At 44.2% G+C, this 25642-nt stretch overlaps 1 long non-coding RNA gene across 1 annotated transcript; it reads right to left on the bottom strand.

Moving 5' to 3' along the window:
* LOC122945999 lies at nucleotides 1-22561 on the bottom strand. The gene is made up of 4 exons (XR_006391196.1): nucleotides 22486-22561; nucleotides 20435-20455; nucleotides 17752-17834; nucleotides 1-336 (listed from the first exon to the last, which is right to left on the bottom strand). It is a non-coding gene; the product is annotated as an uncharacterized LOC122945999 (long non-coding RNA).
* Between the last annotated feature and the right edge of the window lie 3081 nt (nucleotides 22562-25642).

Raw genomic sequence — 25642 nt, 5'->3', positions numbered from 1 at the left:
TCTTCTAGATACACAGAAAAAAGGAGGTGACCGATTGTCTTTAACTGCAAATTCAGAGTCACCCAACTTCACAAGTGCCACTTCTCGTACATCACATCTATATTTTTCTCTTAGCAGGTGCCCTAAGCAGATGTTTTATGAGAGACAAGCAGTAAATACACAGAGAACTTTGCCAGATACAAAGGAAAAATTTAGTGTAAAATATCCTTCATGATCTTCAACTTTCGATTTGAATGTGTTGACAGCCCCAAGGGAATCAAGATTCCATCTCTGTAGAATATTCTTGATGTTCCTTATCCTCCTTCATCAGTTTCATTTTCTTCTTCGCAAAGCAATCTGGATTGTTAAGAGAATAAATATAAGTATAAGATGAAGGGGATCAAGGCCAAGAAAACAGCTCATAAGGATAGGTCATCAATATATATGGCAGGACAACCACTTTAAGAATCAGAAACTCCTTCACTCAAACCTCATTAGATGAATTTTTCCTAGATCTGTTTTCCAATTCTTCTCTACCCAGAAACCAAAGGTATTACTAGTTTTTATGCAGCTCTCACTAACAGTAATGGCAGTCTGAACAACAAATGCCTGCTGAAATGGGAATCCGACCTGCTGGGAAGATCTTAACAATCAGAGGATTTGCAAATTGAATTTAACTGGACAAATCATCTAAAGGAACGCATCATTGAGAACATTCACACAAAATAATACTAAGGCGGCATCTTCCCCCAATAAATATGAACCATACTAACTCTACCTACCTAGAATTATATTAGAACTGTGGAGTTCATACTTCTATTCATCAAACTATCCAAAACCATCCGAAGTGGACTTCGAATTTCAGGAAAAATTCAATTTGCCGCAAAGCCAAATCTCCTCGCATTTTGTGGTAATAAATCAATTTTTCGTTAAAATGATGGCTGAAAGTAAAAAGAATAAGGCCCCTTTCACACGAGCGAGAATTCTGCGCGGGTGCAATGCATGAGGTGAACGCATTGCACCCGCACTGAATCCGGACCCATGCACTTCTATGGGGCTGTGCAGATGAGCCGTGATTTTCATGCATCACTTGTGCGTTGTGTGAAAATTGCAGCATGTTCTATGTTCTGCGTTTTTCACGCAACGCAGGCCCCATAGAAATGAATGGATCTGTGTGAAAATCGCAAGCATCCGCAAGCAAGTGCGGATGCGGTGCAATTTTCACGCATGTTTGCTAGGAGATGATGTAAGTAACATGATAAAAGTCAATTTACTGTATTATTTTCCCTTATAACATGGTTATAAGGGAAAATAATAGCATTCTTGATACAGAATGCATAGTACAATCGGGCTGGAGGGGTTAAAAAAGAAATTAACTCACCTCATCCATTTGTTCGTGCAGCCGGAATGTCTTCTTTCTTCTTCTTTCAGGACCTGCCAAAGGACCTTTGATGATGTAATAGAATCTTCTATCTTCATTCAGCAGGACCTGCGCGGACGTCACCACGTGGTGAGCGCGATTACGTCATCAAGGTCCTTTGGCAGGTCCTGAAAGAAGAAGAAAGAAGACATGCCGGCTGCACGAACAAATGGATGAGGTGAGTTAATTTATTTTTTAACCCCTAAAGCCACATTTTAGCAAGCATTCTGTATTAGGAATGCTATTATTTTCCCTTATAACCATGTTATAAGGGAAAATAATAAAATATACAGAACACCTAACCCAAACCTGAACTTCAGTGAAGAAGTCCGGGTTCGGGTCTGAGTACCATTGCACCCGCGCGATAAAAACTGAACATCGGAACGCAATGGCAGTCAAAACTGACTGCAATTGCGTACCTACTTGCACGATTTTCCCTGATCGCAGATGCAACTCATCCAGACCTAATCCGAACACGCTCATCTGCAAGAGGCCTAATACTCACCTCATCCACTTCATTGCCTTCCGCTCCTGTCTTGATTGAAGAAAACCTGCCAAAGGACCTGCGGCAACCGTTATGACCATGTGATCACGCTGGCTGCGGGTGGTGATGTCATCAGTGATGACATCACTGCGCACCCAGCGTGATCACGTAGTGAGGACATTGCGCTTGCCACAGGTTCTTTGGCAGGTTTTCTTCAATCAAGACATGAGCGGATGGCCTCTCCACGAGCAAATGGATGAGGTAGATATAATTTTTTTGAACCCCTTATTAACCCCTGAAAGGCTGAATGTGGGTCACAGATGCTGCGATCAGCGTAGAACGTGGCATCTGAGGGGTTTAATGATGGGGGCGGCGCCTGCTCCATACAATGGAAAGTGATTTGTGACCAAGTAGTTCGTATCAAATCATTTGTCATAATTTGCCACAATCTTGATTGAAGATCCCACGCGAAATCCAGTGCGCAGTTGAGATCCAGGCCAGGTGAGATTTCGCACTGGATCATCAATCAAGATGGTGGCAACCGTCTCTTCACTATCAAATTGATGAGGTATGCATGATTACATTTTTTTATTTTTATTTTACACTGTAATATCAATGTCAGATGCCGCAATCAGCAATGGTCACAATGACGGGGTGGCGCGGTTCCCTGTCATTGCACCCACCACTTACAAAGAAATGCACTTTGTGGCAAAGTAATTCATCACAATGCAAATTTTTTAGCAAAATTTGGCGAAGCAGCCAAATCGAATTTTCCAATACTTTGCTCATCACGAAAAATAACTGTATACTCCCCAAACCTTTTAAATCTCTTTCAAGTATATTGTTATAAACATCTCTGCTATTTCACAAATCAGCATGTCCAGCAACCCCATTGCCTTTTCAATTTCCCTTTTCATTTTTCCTTCTCCCCTACACCCGCTGAAATCTAGTGTTCACCACCTTATTTCTTAGGGCTTTGTTCACATCAACGTTCAGCCGATTCGGCACATAACTGAGCCGAATAGAACCTAAGGACCCCATAGACTGTAATGGGGTCCATTAGGTTTCCACTCACAAGAAGATTTTGGAGCGGAGACAAAAGTAGTACATGCAGGACTTTTGTCTCCGCTTCAAAAATCTTCCGCTGAGTGGAAACCTAACGGACCCTATTACAGTCTATGGGGTCCTTAGGTTCCGCTCTGCTCAGTTTTGTGACTGTGATATTGACTTTATATCAATTTATACTTATCGCAATCAAACTAGAATTTCCCCCCATACCCCCCCTCCATAAGAATCACACATCAAATATTTTTTATGAAAAATCTTTATTGTATAAAATCTAAATTTCAAAAATGTGTAATTTTTTTTATCGATCATAACTTCTGTTACTCCATGTTTATAATTCATAAAATAAAAATAAAAATGTACTGTTCAATAAATAAATAAATGAATTAAAAAAAATTGTAAAATCAATAGGATAGCCAGGTAAAGCTAGTTTCACACTAGTGCTAAAATGTTGCCCCAGGCTGTTTCGGTAAAGGAGCAGCCTACTGGAGTTCATCTTATTCAGCATAGCCGGATAATACCTTTCTCCTCTGGAGCCCATTGACTATAATGAGACCCGGCGGGGATCCGGCCTGTTTCCGGCATTAGTTTGGGATTTTGATGGACAAAAAACACTGCTTGCAGCAGTATTTGTCTGGCTGAATCTTGGCTCTAATGACTGGATCCCCACCAGGTCCCAATATAGTCAATAGGGCCTGGTGGTTCTGCGGCAGTTTCCCTCTGTGCTTGATGCAAAGGACTCTGGCAGGCTGTTCTTTTGCCACAACAGCTTGCCGGAAAATGTTATCGCTAATGTGAAACTAGCCTACAAACAGACCAGGGCCTCCTCTATCTCAGAATTCCCTTATAGCTGAGAATAGGTGGAGAGGTAGAAATTTATAGATGTGGGTGAAGCTTTTGTAAGTCCCATGACACACCACCTTGGTTTTCTCCATAACTCCCATAGTTTTATTTGTCTGCAATGAGGGGGCAAGTAGGTGCCAGTTCTCCAAGCTGGGTTATGGCACCCAGATTTATTTTCTGCTCAGAAGTAGAGTTGAGCGAACACCTGGATGTTCGGGTTCGAGAAGTTCGGCCGAACATCCCGGAAATGTTCGGGTTCGGGATCCGAACCCGATCCGAACTTCGTCCCGAACCCGAACCCCATTGAAGTCAATGGGGACCCGAACTTTTCGGCACTAAAAAGGCTGTAAAACAGCCCAGGAAAGAGCTAGAGGGCTGCAAAAGGCAGCAACATGTAGGTAAATCCCCTGCAAACAAATGTGGATAGGGAAATGAATTAAAATAAAAATTAAATAAATAAAAATTAACCAAAATCAATTGGAGAGAGGTTCCATAGCAGAGAATCTGGCTTCCCGTCACCCACCACTGGAACAGTCCATTCTCAGATATTTAGGCCCCGGCACCCAGGCAGAGGAGAGAGGTCCCGTAACAGACAATCTGGCTTCATGTCAGCAGAGAATCAGTCTGCATGTCATAGCAGAGAATCAGGCTTCACGTCACCCACCACTGCAACAGTCCATTGTCATAAATTTAGGCCCAGCACTAGTGTTGAGCGGCATGTCCCATATTCGAATTCGCGAAATTTTGTGAATATTCGAAAGAATATTCGTAAAATATTCGCGATTATTCAAATTCGTTATTATTTCGCATATGCGATAATTCGAATTATCGCATAATACATATGCTATGCAAAATTCACATGTGCGCTAATGAAATCGCCTTACGAAGATTCGCAACTCAATTCAATCACTAATGTATGAATGCAATGCCCTTTGCCTCTGTTCTGGGACAAGTGTAGATATTCGCATGTGCGCTAATAAAATCGCCTTACGAAGATTCGCAACTCAATTCACTAATGTATGAATGCAAAGCCCTTTGCCTCTGTTCTGGGACGTGCCGATATTCGCATGTGCGCTAATAAAATCGCCTTACGAAGATTCGCGCCTCAATCACTTTCTAGGCAATGTGAGTAAGATCTGAGCTGTTGGACCTTTGGGAAACAATCAATTATATGTGTACTGTAATTTTGTGGGGGGGGGGGGGGGAAACAAAAAACGAATATTCGTTTTTACGAATATATAGCACTATATTCGAAATATTCGCGAAATCGCGAAGTTGCGATATTCGCGAAAAAAATTTGCTTTTCGAATATTCGCGCTCAACACTACCCAGCACCCAGGCAGAGGAGAGAGGTCCCGTAACAGAGAATCTGGCTTCATGTCAGCAGAGAATCAGTCTTCATATCATAGCAGAGAATCAGGCTTCACGTCACCCACCACTGTAAGAGTCAATTTTCATAAATTTAGGCCCAGAACCCAGGCAGAGGAGAAAGGTCCCGTAACAGACAATCTGGCTTCATGTCAGCAGAGAATCAGTCTTCATATCATAGCAGAGAATCAGGCTTCACGTCACCCACCACTGCAACAGTCAATTGTCATAAATTTAGGCCCAGCACCCAGGCAGAGGAGAGAGCTCCCGTAACAGAGGATCTGGCTTCATGTCAGCAGAGAATCAGTCTGCATGTCATAGCAGAGAATGAGGCTTCACGTCACCCACCACTGCAACAGTCAATTGTCATAAATTTAGGCCCAGCACCCAGGCAGAGGAGAGAGCTCCCGTAACAGAGGATCTGGCTTCATGTCAGCAGAGAATCAGTCTGCATGTCATAGCAGAGAATGAGGCTTCACGTCACCCACCACTGCAACAGTCCATTGGCATATATTTAGGCCTAGCACACAGGCAGAGCAGAGAGGTCCCGTAACAGACAATCTGGCTTCATGTCAGCAGAGAATTAGTCTGCATGTCATAGCAGAGAATGAGGCTTCACGTCACCCACCACTGCAACAGTCCATTGGCATATATTTAGGCCTAGCACACAGGCAGAGCAGAGAGGTCCCGTAACAGACAATCTGGCTTCATGTCAGCAGAGAATCAGTCTGCATGTCATAGCAGAGAATGAGGCTTCACGTCACCCACCACTGCAACAGTCCATTGGCATATATTTAGGCCTAGCACACAGGCAGAGCAGAGAGGTCCCGTAACAGACAATCTGGCTTCATGTCAGCAGAGAATCAGTCTGCATGTCATAGCAGAGAATGAGGCTTCACGTCACCCACCACTGCAACAGTCCATTGGCATATATTTAGGCCTAGCACACAGGCAGAGCAGAGAGGTCCCGTAACAGACAATCTGGCTTCATGACAGCAGAGAATTAGTCTGCATGTCATAGCAGAGAATGAGGCTTCACGTCAGCCACCACTGCAACAGTCCATTGGCATATATTTAGGCCCAGCACCCAGGCAGAGGAGAGAGGTCCCGTAACAGACAATCTGGCTTCATGTCAGCAGAGAATTAGTCTGCATGTCATAGCAGAGAATCAGGCTTCACGTCAGCCACCACTGCAACAGTCCATTGTCATAAATTTAGGCCCAGCACCCAGGCAGAGGAGAGAGGTCCCGTAACAGACAATCTGGCTTCATGTCAGCAGAGAATTAGTCTGCATGTCATAGCAGAGAATGAGGCTTCACGTCAGCCACCACTGCAACAGTCCATTGGCATATATTTAGGCCTAGCACACAGGCAGAGCAGAGAGGTCCCGTAACAGACAATCTGGCTTCATGACAGCAGAGAATCAGTCTGCATGTCATAGCAGAGAATCAGGCTTCACGTCAGCCACCACTGCAACAGTCCATTGTCATAAATTTAGGCCCAGCACCCAGGCAGAGGAGAGAGGTCCCGTAACAGAGAATCTGGCTTCATGTCAGCAGAGAATCAGTCTTCATATCATAGCAGAGAATCAGGCTTCACGTCACCCACCACTGTAAGAGTCAATTTTCATAAATTTAGGCCCAGAACCCAGGCAGAGGAGAAAGGTCCCGTAACAGACAATCTGGCTTCATGTCAGCAGAGAATCAGTCTTCATATCATAGCAGAGAATCAGGCTTCACGTCACCCACCACTGCAACAGTCAATTTTCATAAATTTAGGCCCAGAACCCAGGCAGAGGAGAAAGGTCCCGTAACAGACAATCTGGCTTCATGTCAGCAGAGAATCAGTCTTCATATCATAGCAGAGAATCAGGCTTCACGTCACCCACCACTGCAACAGTCAATTTTCATAAATTTAGGCCCAGAACCCAGGCAGAGGAGAAAGGTCCCGTAACAGACAATCTGGCTTCATGTCAGCAGAGAATCAGTCTTCATATCATAGCAGAGAATCAGGCTTCACGTCACCCACCACTGCAACAGTCAATTTTCATAAATTTAGGCCCAGCACCCAGGCAGAGGAGAGAGGTCCCGTAACAGAGGATCTGGCTTCATGTCAGCAGAGAATCAGTCTGCATGTCATAGCAGAGAATCAGGCTTCACGTCACCCACCACTGCAACAGTCAATTGTCATAAATTTAGGCCCAGAACCCAGGCAGAGGAGAAAGGTCCCGTAACAGACAATCTGGCTTCATGTCAGCAGAGAATCAGTCTTCATATCATAGCAGAGAATCAGGCTTCACGTCACCCACCACTGCAACAGTCAATTTTCATAAATTTAGGCCCAGAACCCAGGCAGAGGAGAAAGGTCCCGTAACAGACAATCTGGCTTCATGTCAGCAGAGAATCAGTCTTCATATCATAGCAGAGAATCAGGCTTCACGTCACCCACCACTGCAACAGTCAATTTTCATAAATTTAGGCCCAGAACCCAGGCAGAGGAGAAAGGTCCCGTAACAGACAATCTGGCTTCATGTCAGCAGAGAATCAGTCTTCATATCATAGCAGAGAATCAGGCTTCACGTCACCCACCACTGCAACAGTCAATTTTCATAAATTTAGGCCCAGCACCCAGGCAGAGGAGAGAGGTCCCGTAACAGAGGATCTGGCTTCATGTCAGCAGAGAATCAGTCTGCATGTCATAGCAGAGAATCAGGCTTCACGTCACCCACCACTGCAACAGTCAATTGTCATAAATTTAGGCCCAGCACCCAGGCAGAGGAGAGAGCTCCCGTAACAGAGGATCTGGCTTCATGTCAGCAGAGAATCAGTCTGCATGTCATAGCAGAGAATGAGGCTTCACGTCACCCACCACTGCAACAGTCCATTGGCATATATTTAGGCCTAGCACACAGGCAGAGGAGAGGTTCATTCAACTTTGGGTAGCCTCGCAATATAATGGTAAAATGAAAATAAAAATAGGATTGAATGAGGAAGTGCCCTGGAGTCCAATAATATATGGTTATGGGGAGGTAGTTAATGTCTAATCTGGACAAGGGACGGACAGGTCCTGTGGGATCCATGCCTGGTTCATTTTTATGAACGTCAGCTTGTCCACATTGGCTGTAGACAGGCGGCTGCGTTTGTCTGTAATGACGCCCCCTGCCGTGCTGAATACACGTTCAGACAAAACGCTGGCTGCCGGGCAGGCCAGCACCTCCAAGGCATAAAAGGCTAGCTCTGGCCACGTGGACAATTTAGAGACCCAGAAGTTGAATGGGGCCGAACCATCAGTCAGTACGTGGAGGGGTGTGCACACGTACTGTTCCACCATGTTAGTGAAATGTTGCCTCCTGCTAACACGTTGCGTATCAGGTGGTGGTGCAGTTAGCTGTGGCGTGTTGACAAAAGTTTTCCACATCTCTGCCATGCTAACCCTGCCCTCAGAGGAGCTGGCCGTGACACAGCTGCCTTGGCGACCTCTTGCTCCTCCTCTGCCTTGGCCTTGGGCTTCCACTTGTTCCCCTGTGACATTTGGGAATGCTCTCAGTAGCGCGTCTACCAACGTGCGCTTGTACTCGCGCATCTTCCTATCACGCTCCAGTGCAGGAAGTAAGGTGGGCACATTGTCTTTGTAGCGTGGATCCAGCAGGGTGGCAACCCAGTAGTCCGCACAGGTTAAAATGTGGGCAACTCTGCTGTCGTTGCGCAGGCACTGCAGCATGTAGTCGCTCATGTGTGCCAGGCTGCCCAGGGGTAAGGACAAGCTGTCCTCTGTGGGAGGCGTATCGTCATCGTCCTGCCTTTCCCCCCAGCCACGCACCAGTGATGGACCCGAGCTGCGTTGGGTGCCACCCCGCTGTGACCATGCTTCATCCTCATCCTCCTCCACCTCCTCCTCATCCTCGTCCTCCTCGTCCTCCAGTAGTGGGCCCTGGCTGGCCACATTTGTACCTGGCCTCTGCTGTTGCAAAAAACCTCCCTCTGAGTCACTTCGAAGAGACTGGCCTGAAAGTGCTAAAAATGACCCCTCTTCCTCATCCTCCTCCTCCTCCTCCTGGGCCACCTCCTGTTCCATCATCGCCCTAAGTGTTTTCTCAAGGAGACATAGAAGTGGTATTGTAACGCTGATAACGGTGTCATCGCCACTGGCCATGTTGGTGGAGTACTCGAAACAGCGCAACAGGGCACACAGGTCTCGCATGGAGGCCCAGTCATTGGTGGTGAAGTGGTGCTGTTCTGTAGTGCGACTGACCCGTGCGTGCTGCAGCTGAAACTCCACTATGGCCTGCTGCTGCTCGCACAGTCTGTCCAGCATGTGCAAGGTGGAGTTCCACCTGGTGGGCACGTCGCATATGAGGCGGTGAGCGGGAAGGCCGAAGTTACGCTGTAGCGCAGACAGGCGAGCAGCGGCAGGATGTGAACGCCGGAAGCGCGAACAGACGGCCCGCACTTTATGCAGCAGCTCTGACATGTCGGGGTAGTTGTGAATGAACTTCTGCACCACCAAATTCAGCACATGCGCCAAGCAAGGGATGTGCGTCAAATTGGCTAGTCCCAGAGCTGCAACGAGATTTCGCCCATTATCACACACCACCAGGCCGGGCTTGAGGCTCACCGGCAGCAACCACTCGTCGGTCTGTTGTTCAATACCCCGCCACAACTCCTGTGCGGTGTGGGGCCTGTCCCCCAAACATATGAGTTTCAGAATGGCCTGCTGACGTTTACCCCGGGCTGTGCTGAAGTTGGTGGTGAAGGTGTGTGGCTGACTGGATGAGCAGGTGGAAGAAGAGGAGGAGGAAGCCGAGAAGGAGGAGGTGGCAACAGGAGGCAAAGAATGTTGCCCTGCGATCCTTGGCGGCGGCAGGACGTGCGCCAAACAGCTCTCCGCCTGGGGCCCAGCTGCCACTACATTTACCCAGTGTGCAGTTAGGGAGATATAGCGTCCCTGGCCGTGCTTACTGGTCCACGTATCTGTGGTTAGGTGGACCTTGCTACAGATGGCGTTGCGCAGTGCACACTTGATTTTATCGGATACTTGGTTGTGCAGGGAAGGCACGGCTCTCTTGGAGAAGTAGTGCCGGCTGGGAACAACATACTGTGGGACAGCAAGCGACATGAGCTGTTTGAAGCTGTCTGTGTCCACCAGCCTAAATGACAGCATTTCATAGGCCAGTAGTTTAGAAATGCTGGCATTCAGGGCCAGGGATCGAGGGTGGCTAGGTGGGAATTTACGCTTTCTATCAAATGTTTGTGAGATGGAGAGCTGAACGCTGGCGTGTGACATGGTTGAGACGCTTGGTGACGGAGGTGGTGGTGGTGGTGTTGGTGGTACATCCCCTGTTTGCTGGGCGGCAGGTGCCAACGTTCCTCCAGAGGCGGAGGAAGAGGCCGAGGCGGCAGCAGCAGAATAGGCCGAGGCGGCAGCAGCAGAAGAGGTAGCAGGGGGAGCCTGAGTGACTTCCTTGGTTTTAAGGTGTTTACTCCACTGCAGTTCATGCTTTGCATGCAGGTGCCTGGTCATGCAGGTTGTGCTCAGGTTCAGAACGTTAATGCCTCGCTTCAGGCTCTGATGGCACAGCGTGCAAACCACTCGGGTCTTGTCGTCAGCACATTGTTTGAAGAAGTGCCATGCCAGGGAACTCCTTGAAGCTGCCTTTGGGGTGCTCGGTCCCAGATGGCGGCGGTCAGTAGCAGGCGGAGTCTCTTGGCGGCGGGTGTTCTGCTTTTGCCCACTGCTCCCTCTTTTGCTACGCTGTTGGCTCGGTCTCACCACTGCCTCTTCCTCCGAACTGTGAAAGTCAGTGGCACGACCTTCATTCCATGTGGGGTCTAGGACCTCATCGTCCCCTGCATCGTCTTCCACCCAGTCTTGATCCCTGACCTCCTGTTCAGTCTGCACACTGCAGAAAGACGCAGCAGTTGGCACCTGTGTTTCGTCATCATCAGAGACATGCTGAGGTGGTATTCCCATGTCCTCATCATCAGGAAACATAAGTGGTTGTGCGTCAGTGCATTCTATGTCTTTCACCGCTGGGGAAGGGCTAGGTGGATGCCCTTGGGAAACCCTGCCAGCGGAGTCTTCAAACAGCATAAGAGACTGCTGCATAACTTGAGGCTGAGACAGTTTCCCTGGTATGCATGGGGGTGATGTGACAGACTGATGGGGTTGGTTTTCAGGCGCCATCTGTGCGCTTTCTGCAGAAGACTGGGTGGGAGATAATGTGAACGTGCTGGATCCACTGTCGGCCACCCAATTGACTAATGCCTGTACCTGCTCAGGCCTTACCATCCTTAGAACGGCATTGGGCCCCACCATATATCGCTGTAAATTCTGGCGGCTACTGGGACCTGAGGTAGTTGGTACACTAGGACGTGTGGATGTGGCAGAACGGCCACGTCCTCTCCCAGCACCAGAGGGTCCACTAACACCACCACGACCATGTCCACGTCCGCGTCCCTTACTAGATGTTTTTCTCATTGTTATGGTTCACCACAACAACAAATATATTATTTGGCCCAATGTATTGTATTCAAATTCAGCGGGATATAAATTTGAGGCCTAGTATTTAGGCGCTGGGTGACCGGTATGGATTTAGTGACAGAATTAGACTTGGAAATGCACAGAAGCGTGTGTGTGAAGTTATTCTGAATGACCCTATGTGCACCTTCAATATTATATACCCTTTTAGGGATAGATTTCAAATAGCTCTGATATAGCAGAAACCACTAAATTATGAAATTGCTAAATTGGGAATTGTACTTCAACCCAGAACAAAAAATGTGCTTTGACGGACACTAAATATCTTGCCCAGCAACAACAGTACAGCGGTGGGTAACGAGAGATTTAGAGGGATTTAAATTTGAGGCCTAGTATTTAGGCGCTGGGTCACCGGTATGGATTTAGTGACAGAATTAGACTTGGAAATGCACAGAAGCGGTGTGTGTGAAGTTATTCTGAATGACCCTATGTGCACCTTCAATATTATATACCCTTTTAGGGATAGATTTCAAATAGCTCTGATATAGCAGAAACCACTAAATTATGAAATTGCTAAATTGGGAATTGTACTTCAACCCAGAACAAAAAATGTGCTTTGACGGACACTAAATATCTTGCCCAGCAACAACAGTACAGCGGTGGGTAACGAGAGATTTAGAGGGATTTAAATTTGAGGCCTAGTATTTAGGCGCTGGGTCACCGGTATGGATTTAGTGACAGAATTAGACTTGGAAATGCACAGAAGCGTGTGTGTGAAGTTATTCTGAATGACCCTATGTGCACCTTCAATATTATATACCCTTTTAGGGATAGATTTCAAATAGCTCTGATATAGCAGAAACCACTAAATTATGAAATTGCTAAATTGGGAATTGTACTTCAACCCAGAACAAAAAATGTGCTTTGACGGACACTAAATATCTTGCCCAGCAACAACAGTACAGCGGTGGGTAACGAGAGATTTAGAGGGATTTAAATTTGAGGCCTAGTATTTAGGCGCTGGGTCACCGGTATGGATTTAGTGACAGAATTAGACTTGGAAATGCACAGAAGCGTGTGTGTGAAGTTATTCTGAATGACCCTATGTGCACCTTCAATATTATATACCCTTTTAGGGATAGATTTCAAATAGCTCTGATATAGCAGAAACCACTAAATTATGAAATTGCTAAATTGGGAATTGTACTTCAACCCAGAACAAAAAATGTGCTTTGACGGACACTAAATATCTTGCCCAGCAACAACAGTACAGCGGTGGGTAACGAGAGATTTAGAGGGATTAAATTTGAGGCCTAGTATTTAGGCGCTGGGTCACCGGTATGGATTTAGTGACAGAATTAGACTTGGAAATGCACAGAAGCGTGTGTGTGAAGTTATTCTGAATGACCCTATGTGCACCTTCAATATTATATACCCTTTTAGGGATAGATTTCAAATAGCTCTGATATAGCAGAAACCACTAAATTATGAAATTGCTAAATTGGGAATTGTACTTCAACCCAGAACAAAAAATGTGCTTTGACGGACACTAAATATCTTGCCCAGCAACAACAGTACAGCGGTGGGTAACGAGAGATTTAGAGGGATTTAAATTTGAGGCCTAGTATTTAGGCGCTGGGTCACCGGTATGGATTTAGTGACAGAATTAGACTTGGAAATGCACAGAAGCGTGTGTGTGAAGTTATTCTGAATGACCCTATGTGCACCTTCAATATTATATACCCTTTTAGGGATAGATTTCAAATAGCTCTGATATAGCAGAAACCACTAAATTATGAAATTGCTAAATTGGGAATTGTACTTCAACCCAGAACAAAAAATGTGCTTTGACGGACACTAAATATCTTGCCCAGCAACAACAGTACAGCGGTGGGTAACGAGAGATTTAGAGGGATTTAAATTTGAGGCCTAGTATTTAGGCGCTGGGTCACCGGTATGGATTTAGTGACAGAATTAGACTTGGAAATGCACAGAAGCGTGTGTGTGAAGTTATTCTGAATGACCCTATGTGCACCTTCAATATTATATACCCTTTTAGGGATAGATTTCAAATAGCTCTGATATAGCAGAAACCACTAAATTATGAAATTGCTAAATTGGGAATTGTACTTCAACCCAGAACAAAAAATGTGCTTTGACGGACACTAAATATCTTGCCCAGCAACAACAGTACAGCGGTGGGTAACGAGAGATTTAGAGGGATTTAAATTTGAGGCCTAGTATTTAGGCGCTGGGTCACCGGTATGGATTTAGTGACAGAATTAGACTTGGAAATGCACAGAAGCGTGTGTGTGAAGTTATTCTGAATGACCCTATGTGCACCTTCAATATTATATACCCTTTTAGGGATAGATTTCAAATAGCTCTGATATAGCAGAAACCACTAAATTATGAAATTGCTAAATTGGGAATTGTACTTCAACCCAGAACAAAAAATGTGCTTTGACGGACACTAAATATCTTGCCCAGCAACAACAGTACAGCGGTGGGTAACGAGAGATTTAGAGGGATTTAAATTTGAGGCCTAGTATTTAGGCGCTGGGTCACCGGTATGGATTTAGTGACAGAATTAGACTTGGAAATGCACAGAAGCGTGTGTGTGAAGTTATTCTGAATGACCCTATGTGCACCTTCAATATTATATACCCTTTTAGGGATAGATTTCAAATAGCTCTGATATAGCAGAAACCACTAAATTATGAAATTGCTAAATTGGGAATTGTACTTCAACCCAGAACAAAAAATGTGCTTTGACGGACACTAAATATCTTGCCCAGCAACAACAGTACAGCGGTGGGTAACGAGAGATTTAGAGGGATTTAAATTTGAGGCCTAGTATTTAGGCGCTGGGTCACCGGTATGGATTTAGTGACAGAATTAGACTTGGAAATGCACAGAAGCGTGTGTGTGAAGTTATTCTGAATGACCCTATGTGCACCTTCAATATTATATACCCTTTTAGGGATAGATTTCAAATAGCTCTGATATAGCAGAAACCACTAAATTATGAAATTGCTAAATTGGGAATTGTACTTCAACCCAGAACAAAAAATGTGCTTTGACGGACACTAAATATCTTGCCCAGCAACAACAGTACAGCGGTGGGTAACGAGAGATTTAGAGGGAATTAAATTTGAGGCCTAGTATTTAGGCGCTGGGTCACCGGTATGGATTTAGTGACAGAATTAGACTTGGAAATGCACAGAAGCGTGTGTGTGAAGTTATTCTGAATGACCCTATGTGCACCTTCAATATTATATACCCTTTTAGGGATAGATTTCAAATAGCTCTGATATAGCAGAAACCACTAAATTATGAAATTGCTAAATTGGGAATTGTACTTCAACCCAGAACAAAAAATGTGCTTTGACGGACACTAAATATCTTGCCCAGCAACAACAGTACAGCGGTGGGTAACGAGAGATTTAGAGGGATTTAAATTTGAGGCCTAGTATTTAGGCGCTGGGTCACCGGTATGGATTTAGTGACAGAATTAGACTTGGAAATACACAGTAGCGGGTGTGTGTGAAGTTATTCTGAATGACCCTATGTGCACCTTCAATATTATATACCCTTTTAGGGATAGATTTCAAATAGCTCTGATATAGCAGAAACCACTAAATTATGAAATTGCTAAATTGGGAATTGTACTTCAACCCAGAACAAAAAATGTGCTTTGACGGACACTAAATATCTTGCCCAGCAACAACAGTACAGCGGTGGGTAACGAGAGATTTAGAGGGAATTAAATTTGAGGCCTAGTATTTAGGCGCTGGGTCACCGGTATGGATTTAGTGACAGAATTAGACTTGGAAATACACAGTAGCGGGTGTGTGTGAAGTTATTCTGAATGACCCTATGTGCACCTTCAATATTATATACCCTTTTTGGGATAGATTTCAAATAGCTCTGATATAGCAGGAACCACTAAATTATGAAATTGCTAAATTGGGAATTGTACTTCAACCCAGAACAAAAAATGTGCTTTGACGGGCACTAAATAACTTTCCCAGCTACAACAGGACAACGGTAACGAGAGATTTAGAGGGATTTAAATTTGAGGCCTAGTATTTAGGCGCTGGGTGCACCGGTATGGATTTAGTGACAGAATTAGACTTGGAAATACACAGTAGCGGGTGTGTGTGAAGTTATTCTGAATGACCCTATGTGCACCTTCAATATTATATACCCTTTTAGGGATAGATTTCAAATAGCTCTGATATAGCAGAAACCACTAAATTATGAAATTGCTAAATTGGGAATTGTACTTCAACCCAGAACAAAAAATGTGCTTTGACGGACACTAAATATCTTGCCCAGCAACAACAGTACAGCGGTGGGTAACGAGAGATTTAGAGGGAATTAAATTTGAGGCCTAGTATTTAGGCGCTGGGTCACCGGTATGGATTTAGTGACAGAATTAGACTTGGAAATACACAGTAGCGGGTGTGTGTGAAGTTACTCTGAATGACCCTATGTGCACCTTCAATATTATATACCCTTTTTGGGATAGATTTCAAAGAGCTCTGATATAGCAGGAACCACTAAATTATGAAATTGCTAAATTGGGAATTGTATTTCAACCCAGAACAAGAAATGTGCTTGAACGGACACTAAATAACTCGCCCAGCTACAGCACTAGGGACAGATTTAGCTGGATATAAATTTGAGGCCTAGTATTTAGGCGCTGGGTGACCGGTATGGATTTAGTGACAGAATTAGACTGGGATATGGCCAAAAAATGAACAGACTATTGCTGGTTAAATGCACTTGGTGTGACAGCTTCACCCTGATGTAGGCTTTAGCCAAAAAACAACCACACCATTGAGGGTTAAATGCACTTGGTGACAGGCGCAGCTTGCCCCTGATTTTGTATATGGCCAAAAAATGAACAGACTATTGCTGGTTAAATGCACTTGGTGTGACAGCTTCACCCTGATGTAGGCTTTAGCCAAAAAACAACCACACCATTGAGGGTTAAATGCACTTGGTGACAGGCGCAGCTTGCCCCTGATTTTGTATATGGCCAAAAAATGAACAGACTATTGCTGGTTAAATGCACTTGGTGTGACAGCTTCACCCTGATGTAGGCTTTAGCCAAAAAACAACCACACCATTGAGGGTTAAATGCACTTGGTGACAGGCGCAGCTTGCCCCTGATTTTGTATATGGCCAAAAAATGAACAGACTATTGCTGGTTAAATGCACTTGGTGTGACAGCTTCACCCTGATGTAGGCTTTAGCCAAAAAACAACCACACCATTGAGGGTTAAATGCACTTGGTCGCAGCTTGTGCTGGCGCACCACAAGACACAAAATGGCCGCCGATCACCCCAGAAAAATGAGACTGACAAACGGTCTGTGCAGCCTAAAAACAGTGAGCAATTGAGGATCAGCAGCTCAATGATCCACAGCTGCAGATCGATCAGTTAATCAAGTCCTTTGGAGGAGTTAATCTGCCTAATCTCGCCCTACTGTCGCAGCCGCAACCTCTCCCTACGCTAATCAGAGCAGAGTGACGGGCGGCGCTATGTGACTCCAGCTTAAATAGAGGCTGGGTCACATGGTGCTCTGGCCAATCACAGCCATGCCAATAGTAGGCATGGCTGTGATGGCCTCTTGGGGCAAGTAGTATGACGCTTGTTGATTGGCTGCTTTGCAGCCTTTCAAAAAGCGCCAAGAAAGCGTCACAAAAGCGCCAAGAAAGCGACGAACACCGAACCCGAACCCGGACTTTTACGAAAATGTCCGGGTTCGGGTCCGTGTCACGGACACCCCAAAATTCGGTACGAACCCGAACTATACAGTTCGAGTTCGCTCATCCCTACTCAGAAGCCTTCACAGACTATAATCCAGCTCTGAGCAGAAGACAGTAGATAGAGTGCAATGCAGAATACTGACAGCTCAAGGAGGATAATGCTGATTGTGGTAATTGAGGAGTGTCCCATTGTAATTTTTGCTATTGGACCCAGTAACAATAGGGTCTGCATAATTTGGTGTTTGATATTTTAAATATTGTTTTTAAAAGAAAATAAATCTGAAAATAAAAAAACTCAATAATGTTTTGATTCTAGTGACAAATGTTGTTACTTACCACAAGAGCAAAAGCAAAGAACATCAAGATTAGTACCGTACCCACAAGTGCCAGACATACTATTGCCCATGTTGGGACATAACCTTCAATTATAAAAAGGGAAAGACAATTACGTTACATGATGTCACAGTTCAGTAAAATACATATTTTAGCTTAATAGTGAGTAAAGTTCTGTGCAGGTAGGGGTCTTATACAGAAGGGTGAAATGTAGACTTGTCTGGCTCATACCAGAAACAGGTGTTGTCCATTTGCATCCATATCCAAGCTCCAACCAATGAACCTAAATTTGTAATCACATTTTTGCTTTTTGGTGTATTATGGGTAATGTGTTTTTATCTCTACTGGTACCATCCATAAACAATCTGATACATTAGTATTGTAGATATTTGGTTTATTGCACAGGTAGTCTAAGAGTGACCCTGGGCTGTCATGATTATTGGTCACTCACCAACCTCTTCAGTAAAGTAACCCAATGCCAATGTTCAGAAATGTTTGTATCACTAATTTAGTTTTTTCCAGTCCATTCACTTAAATTGTAAGATATTTGACTCTTAGCCATGGGAACCTTGGGCAGTAGCCTACAGCCTGAATGTAACGGGGTGCCGAAGGCGCACTCGGTCTCCCATCAGCCGCAGACCTGCTGCTTAGCTTTGAGAGCGAGGATCTGTATTTGGCCTCGTTCCCAGAGCGGCTTTGCTAGCTGGGAGGCTCCCTGCTTCTAGGTCCTCGGTGCTCGACTTGTCTGTCTGTCGGTCATGTGACGCTGGTCACGTCACATGACCCTCACTCCCCACTATAAATACAGACGGCCTGCTGGCTACAGGTTGCCTGTGATTTTCGTCCTTTAGGCTGTGTACTTTATTGTTATTTAGCTATCTCTGGAATTTAACCTCGATCCGCCTCTTAACACCTCTTCTGCCTGCTCCCTGTACCTTGACGCTCGGATTTTGACCTCGGATTGTTTACGGATTTGTCTTTGCCTTCTACCTTGTTCTGACGTGACCTCCTGGACTGACCTCGGCTAGTTGACCCGCCTTGCCTTCCGCTTTTGTTCTACCTCTTGTCCGCTTATTGTAACTTTTCAGTGGCTGTCCTCTTCCCTGCTGTCTCTTTCTCTCTGCTTGCACTTAGTAGGTTAGGGACCAGTTGCGCTCTGTCACCTAGGGCAGGTGGTGCAAGCAGGCAGGGACAGGGGACAGGGTGGCAGCTCAGGGGGTGCACCTCCGCTCTATCTTGATTCCCACGACTCTACCCGTGACACTGAATAGTCCCTTCTTCCATGGTTTAATACATTGTGGTTAATAATTGTATCCTGTGGTTCTCTTAGCTGAGCCATGCTCAGAAAGCAAACCCTGGAAAATATTCAGAAGATAGACAGCCATGTATTTATCCACAGTGCATTACCATGCATGTGACCTCTGTTGTCTTTGTGATTGCATGGTCAACCCATAGTAGTCAATGGCCGACCATGTGACTGTGAAGAAAAAGCTAAGTGTGGCTGTCAGGATATAAATTGGCATGGTTATTTAATATCTCTGATGATGGGGATCAATATGAGCATATTCTTTATACAGTCCTCTGTAATATGGCAGAATATGGTTGTGGCAATTACTATTTTATGAGAAAAAAGTGAAGAAAAAAAGAAAAAGGAATAAAATAAGATTAAGTTCTAAAATATGAGAAGCACCAGAATAAAATGGAGTAACAGTAGAAGAAGGAGCAGTAAAAGAAGGTATAGAAGAATTAATATTAGAAGAAGGAGTGGAAGAAGGTGGAGTAGAAGGAATAGCAGAAGAAGGAGTAGAAGAACAAGAAGGTGTAGAAGAACGAATAGTAGAAAAAGGCATAGAAGAACAAGAAGGTGTAGAAAAAGGAATATTAGAAGAATTTGTAGAACACAAAGGTAAAGAAGAAGGAATAGTAGAAGGAGGAGTAGAAGAAGGAGAATGTGTAGAAGGAAAAAAAAGAGGTAGTAGAAGAAGAAGATGTAGAAAAAGGGAATAGCAGAAAAAGGAGTAGAAGAATGAGAAGGTGTAGAAGAAGAAAAGTCGTAGTAGAAGACAGAATAGAAGAACAAGAAGGTGAAGAACAAGAAATGTAGGAGTAGGAAGAGGAGTAGAAGAAGCAGAAAAAGAAGTACTGCAGGAGTAGTAGAAAAGGGGTAAGAATTATTAGTAGTATAAAAAGTAAGAAAAGAAGAAGAATTTGTAGAAGGCCAGGTAGTAAAGTAACAATAATATGGAGTAGAAGATGAACTAAAGTAGAAGAAGGAGTAGTAGAAGTAAGGGTGGTAGGGTAACAATAATATGAAGAAGAAGAAGAAAAAGCAGAAGAAGAAGGAGTACAACAAAATGTCACCTTCGACACCTGACTATCATGATCAAAAACAAAGAGGTCACAGAAAGGATTTCAAGAAATGAGGTCCTCCCAGTGCAACTTCTTCAATAAAATCAATAGGAATAGTTGCCAAATCTCAACAAATGTGGTTATAACATGTTTTTCTAGAAGTTCTCTGAAGATTTTTGTTGATTTAGAATTATTTTCATATGAATGTGAATTGGTTAGTGGGTTTCATAAGAACATGTATGTAGCACAGCTTTCTTCATTTTATAGGATTGGGATGGTGGCAGGATGACTTCTTTGTTGTTTTAGGTTCAAGCATATAAGGATTTTTTATACTTACCATGAGAAGAGCAAAGACACCCTGTAATACAGAAAGAAATGAAGTTACAAATTGCAATGCAATTCGTTAGAATTTTTTTTGGAGATAACATAAGGCATCAAAAAATTCTGGTATACGACTGCCGAACTATCCATAGTGTTATAGTAATATAATAAGGCTAGGTGTTTCCAGCTGGCTATGTGTTCAGCAATTATATTCAATCTGACAACAAAATTTAAACTTTCATGGCAGTTCTGTAGGGCTAGTAGGTGTAAAGAGACAACGCAAAACTGAGGCCCTCTCTGGTGCCAGATGCTAATTTCTAAAAAGAGTGCTTGGAGGAGCAATGTAGACCCCCCCATTGTTCCATAATACCCTATGTAGCACTGCAGTGACTTGATCCCTCAGCATTACCTATTCTGATGCTGCAGACCTAGGCCTCTCTTTGCTTTTGGGATGTTGCCATTTATGATGACATCTTTTAAAGGACTTATCTTAGGAATTGATACCTACTATATCCTTGTTAATATAGTTTTCCTGGTGGTCTAGTGTAGTTTCGGAGTGATTCAGAGTTACTACTTTTATCCCAGTGCTGAACTTTGTCTCATACCATGCACAGCCACTACTATGTGCAAGGCATGCAGTGGAGACAATGGAGACGCTTTCCTGAGTACCATAGACCCTTAATGCGTGAGAACGTCAAGAGCAGAACCTCCAATGATCCAATAATAATAGACCAAGGATATTTTGAATCCAGAAAAACCACTTGGATGGTAGTAACTCTCATGATCTTGGCTATAAATCGGATTAGTTTTAATCTCCCTGGTATTCTAGGGTGGTATAGGTGTTAATTGTTCACACCTTGAATTCACTAGGTTGCTTAGCTGGCCTCAGGTTCTTCAGCAGTTTTTCATTTCTGTCCTTCATTGTTTAGTTATCATTTAACAGTCCCAATGTTTCCTCAATGATTGGGCAGAGCGGTTAAGCTACAGTATGTCCTACCTGATTATTACAAAAGTGGGCTACAAAGTCAGTGTTTCTGTGCTCATCATGAACTCTGTCCAATTGGAACTCTCTCTCTCCAACTAGACAATAAATGGCACTTGCCAACATGGCATTGCTCAATGCTGCAACTGCATTGTATTAAACCCCGGGCCCCGCAGGCGACAATTGCTCACATTCTGATGTTAGGGAAGGGTCAGTGCATATTACTAGTTAAACAAGTTCAAATATGTTCACAATAAAACCAGGACAACACCCACATTCATTTAATACAGGAAAAATAATTTTTGAATTAAAGAATCACTATTAAGATCTGAGGTCTCCTACTCAATAGGGTCCAAGGCTACGGTCTAGTTGCACATCCACATTCCATGCATAAGACATGCATTTCTGATAACTCATGCTTGGCACAGATCCTCTTGACGAGATGAATTTTAAGACCATACAGGAATACAAGATTATGGGGGAGACTTATCATAGTCCGGTGGCATAGTCAGAAATTAGGTGAGTCAGCACCTGGCTGGTTTAGATTGCCGTGTTTTTTGTATGATACAAAACTTGTGTAGAAGATGGTAAAAGTTGAAAAATGCTACTTGCACAAAAATGTTCATGTAAATGAACTTGAAACGCACAGTTTGTAACTTTTTCAAGCCACAAATCCTCATGAAAAATGAGGCCCCTAGATTGTAACAATTTACCCCCCCCCCCCCTCAATGGGGTATTAATGGACCTAGGGAAACAGTACTTTATTTGTTAAAAATATATGGATGCACCATTCTTCCCTAGAGTGTATAAAATAGATGGCCACAGCCTAATAAAAATTCAAAAATATATAAAATAAAATATCACCATTCCACACATATTATGGATTCCACTCATGAGAAAAAGAATTTGTTTTTATCGACTAAGTACAGCAAATAATTCTAAGTCATTCAGCCAGCTGAACTCTATGAAACATGGGCTCCCAAAAATATCAAACACAAAAACTTAACCTGACCCGAATGTACCCATTATTCGGACACAACCTTCTCCTAAATGGCCAACAATGTATTGAAGTGTATGGGACTCACCAGTACATTGTAGAGAGACGATCAGAAGAAGCAGGAGGTAAGACATTTTGGAACTTCTGCTTTCACTGCCGACATTGTCTCTGAAAATTGTTTATATACGAGTGATGGCACCACACCTACTTTACTTAATGGGAACCGGTTCTATGCCCTGAATTCACCTATGAACACAGAAAGTGCAATCTGACAAGATGTTTAGAAGGTGCAGTCATCTTTATGGAGACATATGCTGTTACATTCCAATACTTTTTTTGAAAATCTTATTTGGAAATAAAACCTATTCTTTTAATAGGAACGCCCAAAAAATAAGCTTCTATGTTCAGCAGATTAGCAGAGGCTTCTGGGAAACTTTGGGAACTAACTTCCCATTTCAACCACATTCAGGAGAGATGGGTGCACATGTGTGTCACCTTCTGCACTAAAGTCTATAGATGCTATGGAGACAGTTAAGCCACTATCACATAACAGAGCTGTAGATTCTATAAGCCATCACCTGTTTGGTGTTGCCTAGACTGAGGTGCAGAGTCTAAAGGATCCCATGGTCTTTGAACGCAACCCCCACAAGAAGATACAGACTTTACTTGCAGGAGGATCCCCAGCGCCATGAAATAATCATGGAGGGGTGACAGTAATGATGATGCAGAAGTAGCATAGTCAGGAACAGATGCAAGAGTCATCACCAGAAGGGCAGTCAGGACTTGAAAGGCCTGATGATGAGGCAAGAGCATAGTCAGGAATGGAGCAATGGGTCAGAGCAGGAGTAGAACAAGAACTGGATAAACAATCCAATGGAAAAAAAAAAACATGCAGGAACAAGACTAAGGACAGGATCAAAGTCAATCAACACTGACATTTGCGACTTTGGATGGGTGTAGGAAGGCATTTTTTCTTTTTTTTGAGGGCAGTATCTGCTGAGCACAATTATTTTCAGTCGGCATTATGCAGTACTATTACTTCTGATGTCACTGACTGGTAGGGTTATTATTGAAGGCACTACTATTTTCTTGGCACTCCTATTGTTGGGGTGCTGTGTTTGACCTTCATTGTAGTCATGGGCACTATCTGTACACAATTATTTTCTGGGGTTCTATTTGGGTCAATAATTATGATTGAGGCACTGTGCAAAAGTATTATTGTCAGCCGCATCTACTTAGCACCCTAATTGTAGTGAGCACTATGCATGGCGGAACAAAATTATTTACCTGTTTGTTCACGATTATTTTATGGGGCACTATGGGGGTCATTTACTATGCTGAAATATGCCCAAATCAGGCATATCTCAGGCACAGGTTAGTTGCGCCACTATCTGCGACTTTGATTGAGGGTGTGGCGTGGGGCGGAGAAGAGGATTATTTGCCAGCCCATCTCATTCACCATTTTCTACACCTGTCTTACATTTAGAACTGGCGCTGAATGCGTAGAAGTTATGCCTCTTCATAACATTGGCGGATCCAACGTTATGAAGGAATGTGCCTTTTCATAACGTTGGCATCAGCTATGGGCCTTTATTAAGACCGGCATCTAAAACGCCGGTCTTAATAAATGTGCACCTATGTGTGTGGTAATGTTGTTTTTGGGCAACTATCTGTACGACAATATCATTTTTGCTATGCTTATTGTTACAGTTATCTCTGCAGTACTGCATTTGTAGGCACTGGACAGAACAGCAGGCACAGTAGTAAGAGTAACAACAGGATGCCATTCTTAGGGCACCAGGATGGGGAGTTTGTTTTGAGAGACTGTGGAGAGTTGAGATGAGTTGTGACTGGAAAAAGCATCATGGTTGTCTGAATGGAGAAGATAAGGATAGAGGACATCTGCAATCAGAAAAGTATTCATTGGGTGTAATTATTGTGTATTTTGCCTGTGACAGTGTCTGATCAGTGCTGTATTCTCCTGTATCTCATGCCGCTCTGGCTTTAATGCAAAAATAAATTTTTCATCCTGGGACTGTGTCTTTTAGGACCACAGCAATGCCCACTGATAACATCCCCCCACAGTCACACCATTCCAAACACGATAATGTGAAAACTTTATACCAAGAAGATCTCAAGATTTTGCCAAGTTACTACAGTATTCTCCACCTCTCTAGGATTGCCCATATCTGTGGTATCCAATAAGCTCATGAACTCCCTGTCACAGATGCAGTGTGGGTGGGAAACTCCACACCAAGCACAGGAGCAAAGGGGACATGAACTAGGCCTGGAAACTAGGGTAAAGGTGAAGGTCACCTCCTAGAACTACCCTAATCCAAGTCTTGACTACCTATCAGTATGAACTTACCTCGATGGTAGGAAAGTTCATACACAGGAACCTAGAGCCCTAACACACCCTGTAGTGCCCTGGTTAAGTTCCAGATGCAACGCTAGGAAACAGCGAGTGCCGGCTGGATTTGTTTCAACCGGGCCCTGGTAAAGTGACAGGACTTGAGACAACCTATTTTTCCACCAGAAGGATGAACAGGAGTCTCCTTCAGGCCTAGATACAAAAGACAGGGAAATACAGCAAACAAAATACAAATAGGGAAGACAACACTTAACTTCACGTGGAGCAAAGGCAGCACCTGGAGCTCAACCGAGATCCAACAACCAGATAGCCCAGAATCCAGAAACTGAAGCTATAAACACCACCCCCAGAATGGGTAAGCAGTAATAAATAAGGGAAGTTAAATGACCAAACAAACAACACCTGCAAGAGGTGTGGTCATTACCAAAATAACACAGACACAAATGATCCACAAGGAACCAGTTAGATTAACCCACATGTTGCCAGTCTCTGATCTCCCGACACCTGTCACGGGAGTGTCCGTGACTAGTGGCGTCGCTAGAGGGGGGCGAGGGGGGACAATCGCCCCCCCTATGTTGTTATTTGCCCCCCCGAGTGCCCCCCCGCCGATTCTCCCAGGTGAATACTGAATGGAAGCGCTTATTAGTACCGAAGGACCAGAAAGTGGTAAACGCTCTGTACTTACCACTTCCTGGTCCTCTGCTGTCGGCTGTGCAGGGCTGCGCACAGCGTGAGGGCGCTCTGTGACCTCACGCTGTGCGTGCCAGTTCAGAGCACAATTGACTGAGGAGAGAGAAAATTGCAGGCGGCGTCCGTCCAGGAGCAGGAGAGGTAAGTGTTTTTTTATTTTATAAAAAATGTGGCTGCTGGGGGC

Source organism: Bufo gargarizans, chromosome 9, assembly GCF_014858855.1.
Source record: "Bufo gargarizans isolate SCDJY-AF-19 chromosome 9, ASM1485885v1, whole genome shotgun sequence".
In the NCBI taxonomy this organism is placed as follows: domain Eukaryota; kingdom Metazoa; phylum Chordata; class Amphibia; order Anura; family Bufonidae; genus Bufo; species Bufo gargarizans.
The sequence above is the reverse complement of the archived record's forward strand: the minus strand, read 5'-3'. Positions and strand labels throughout refer to the sequence as shown.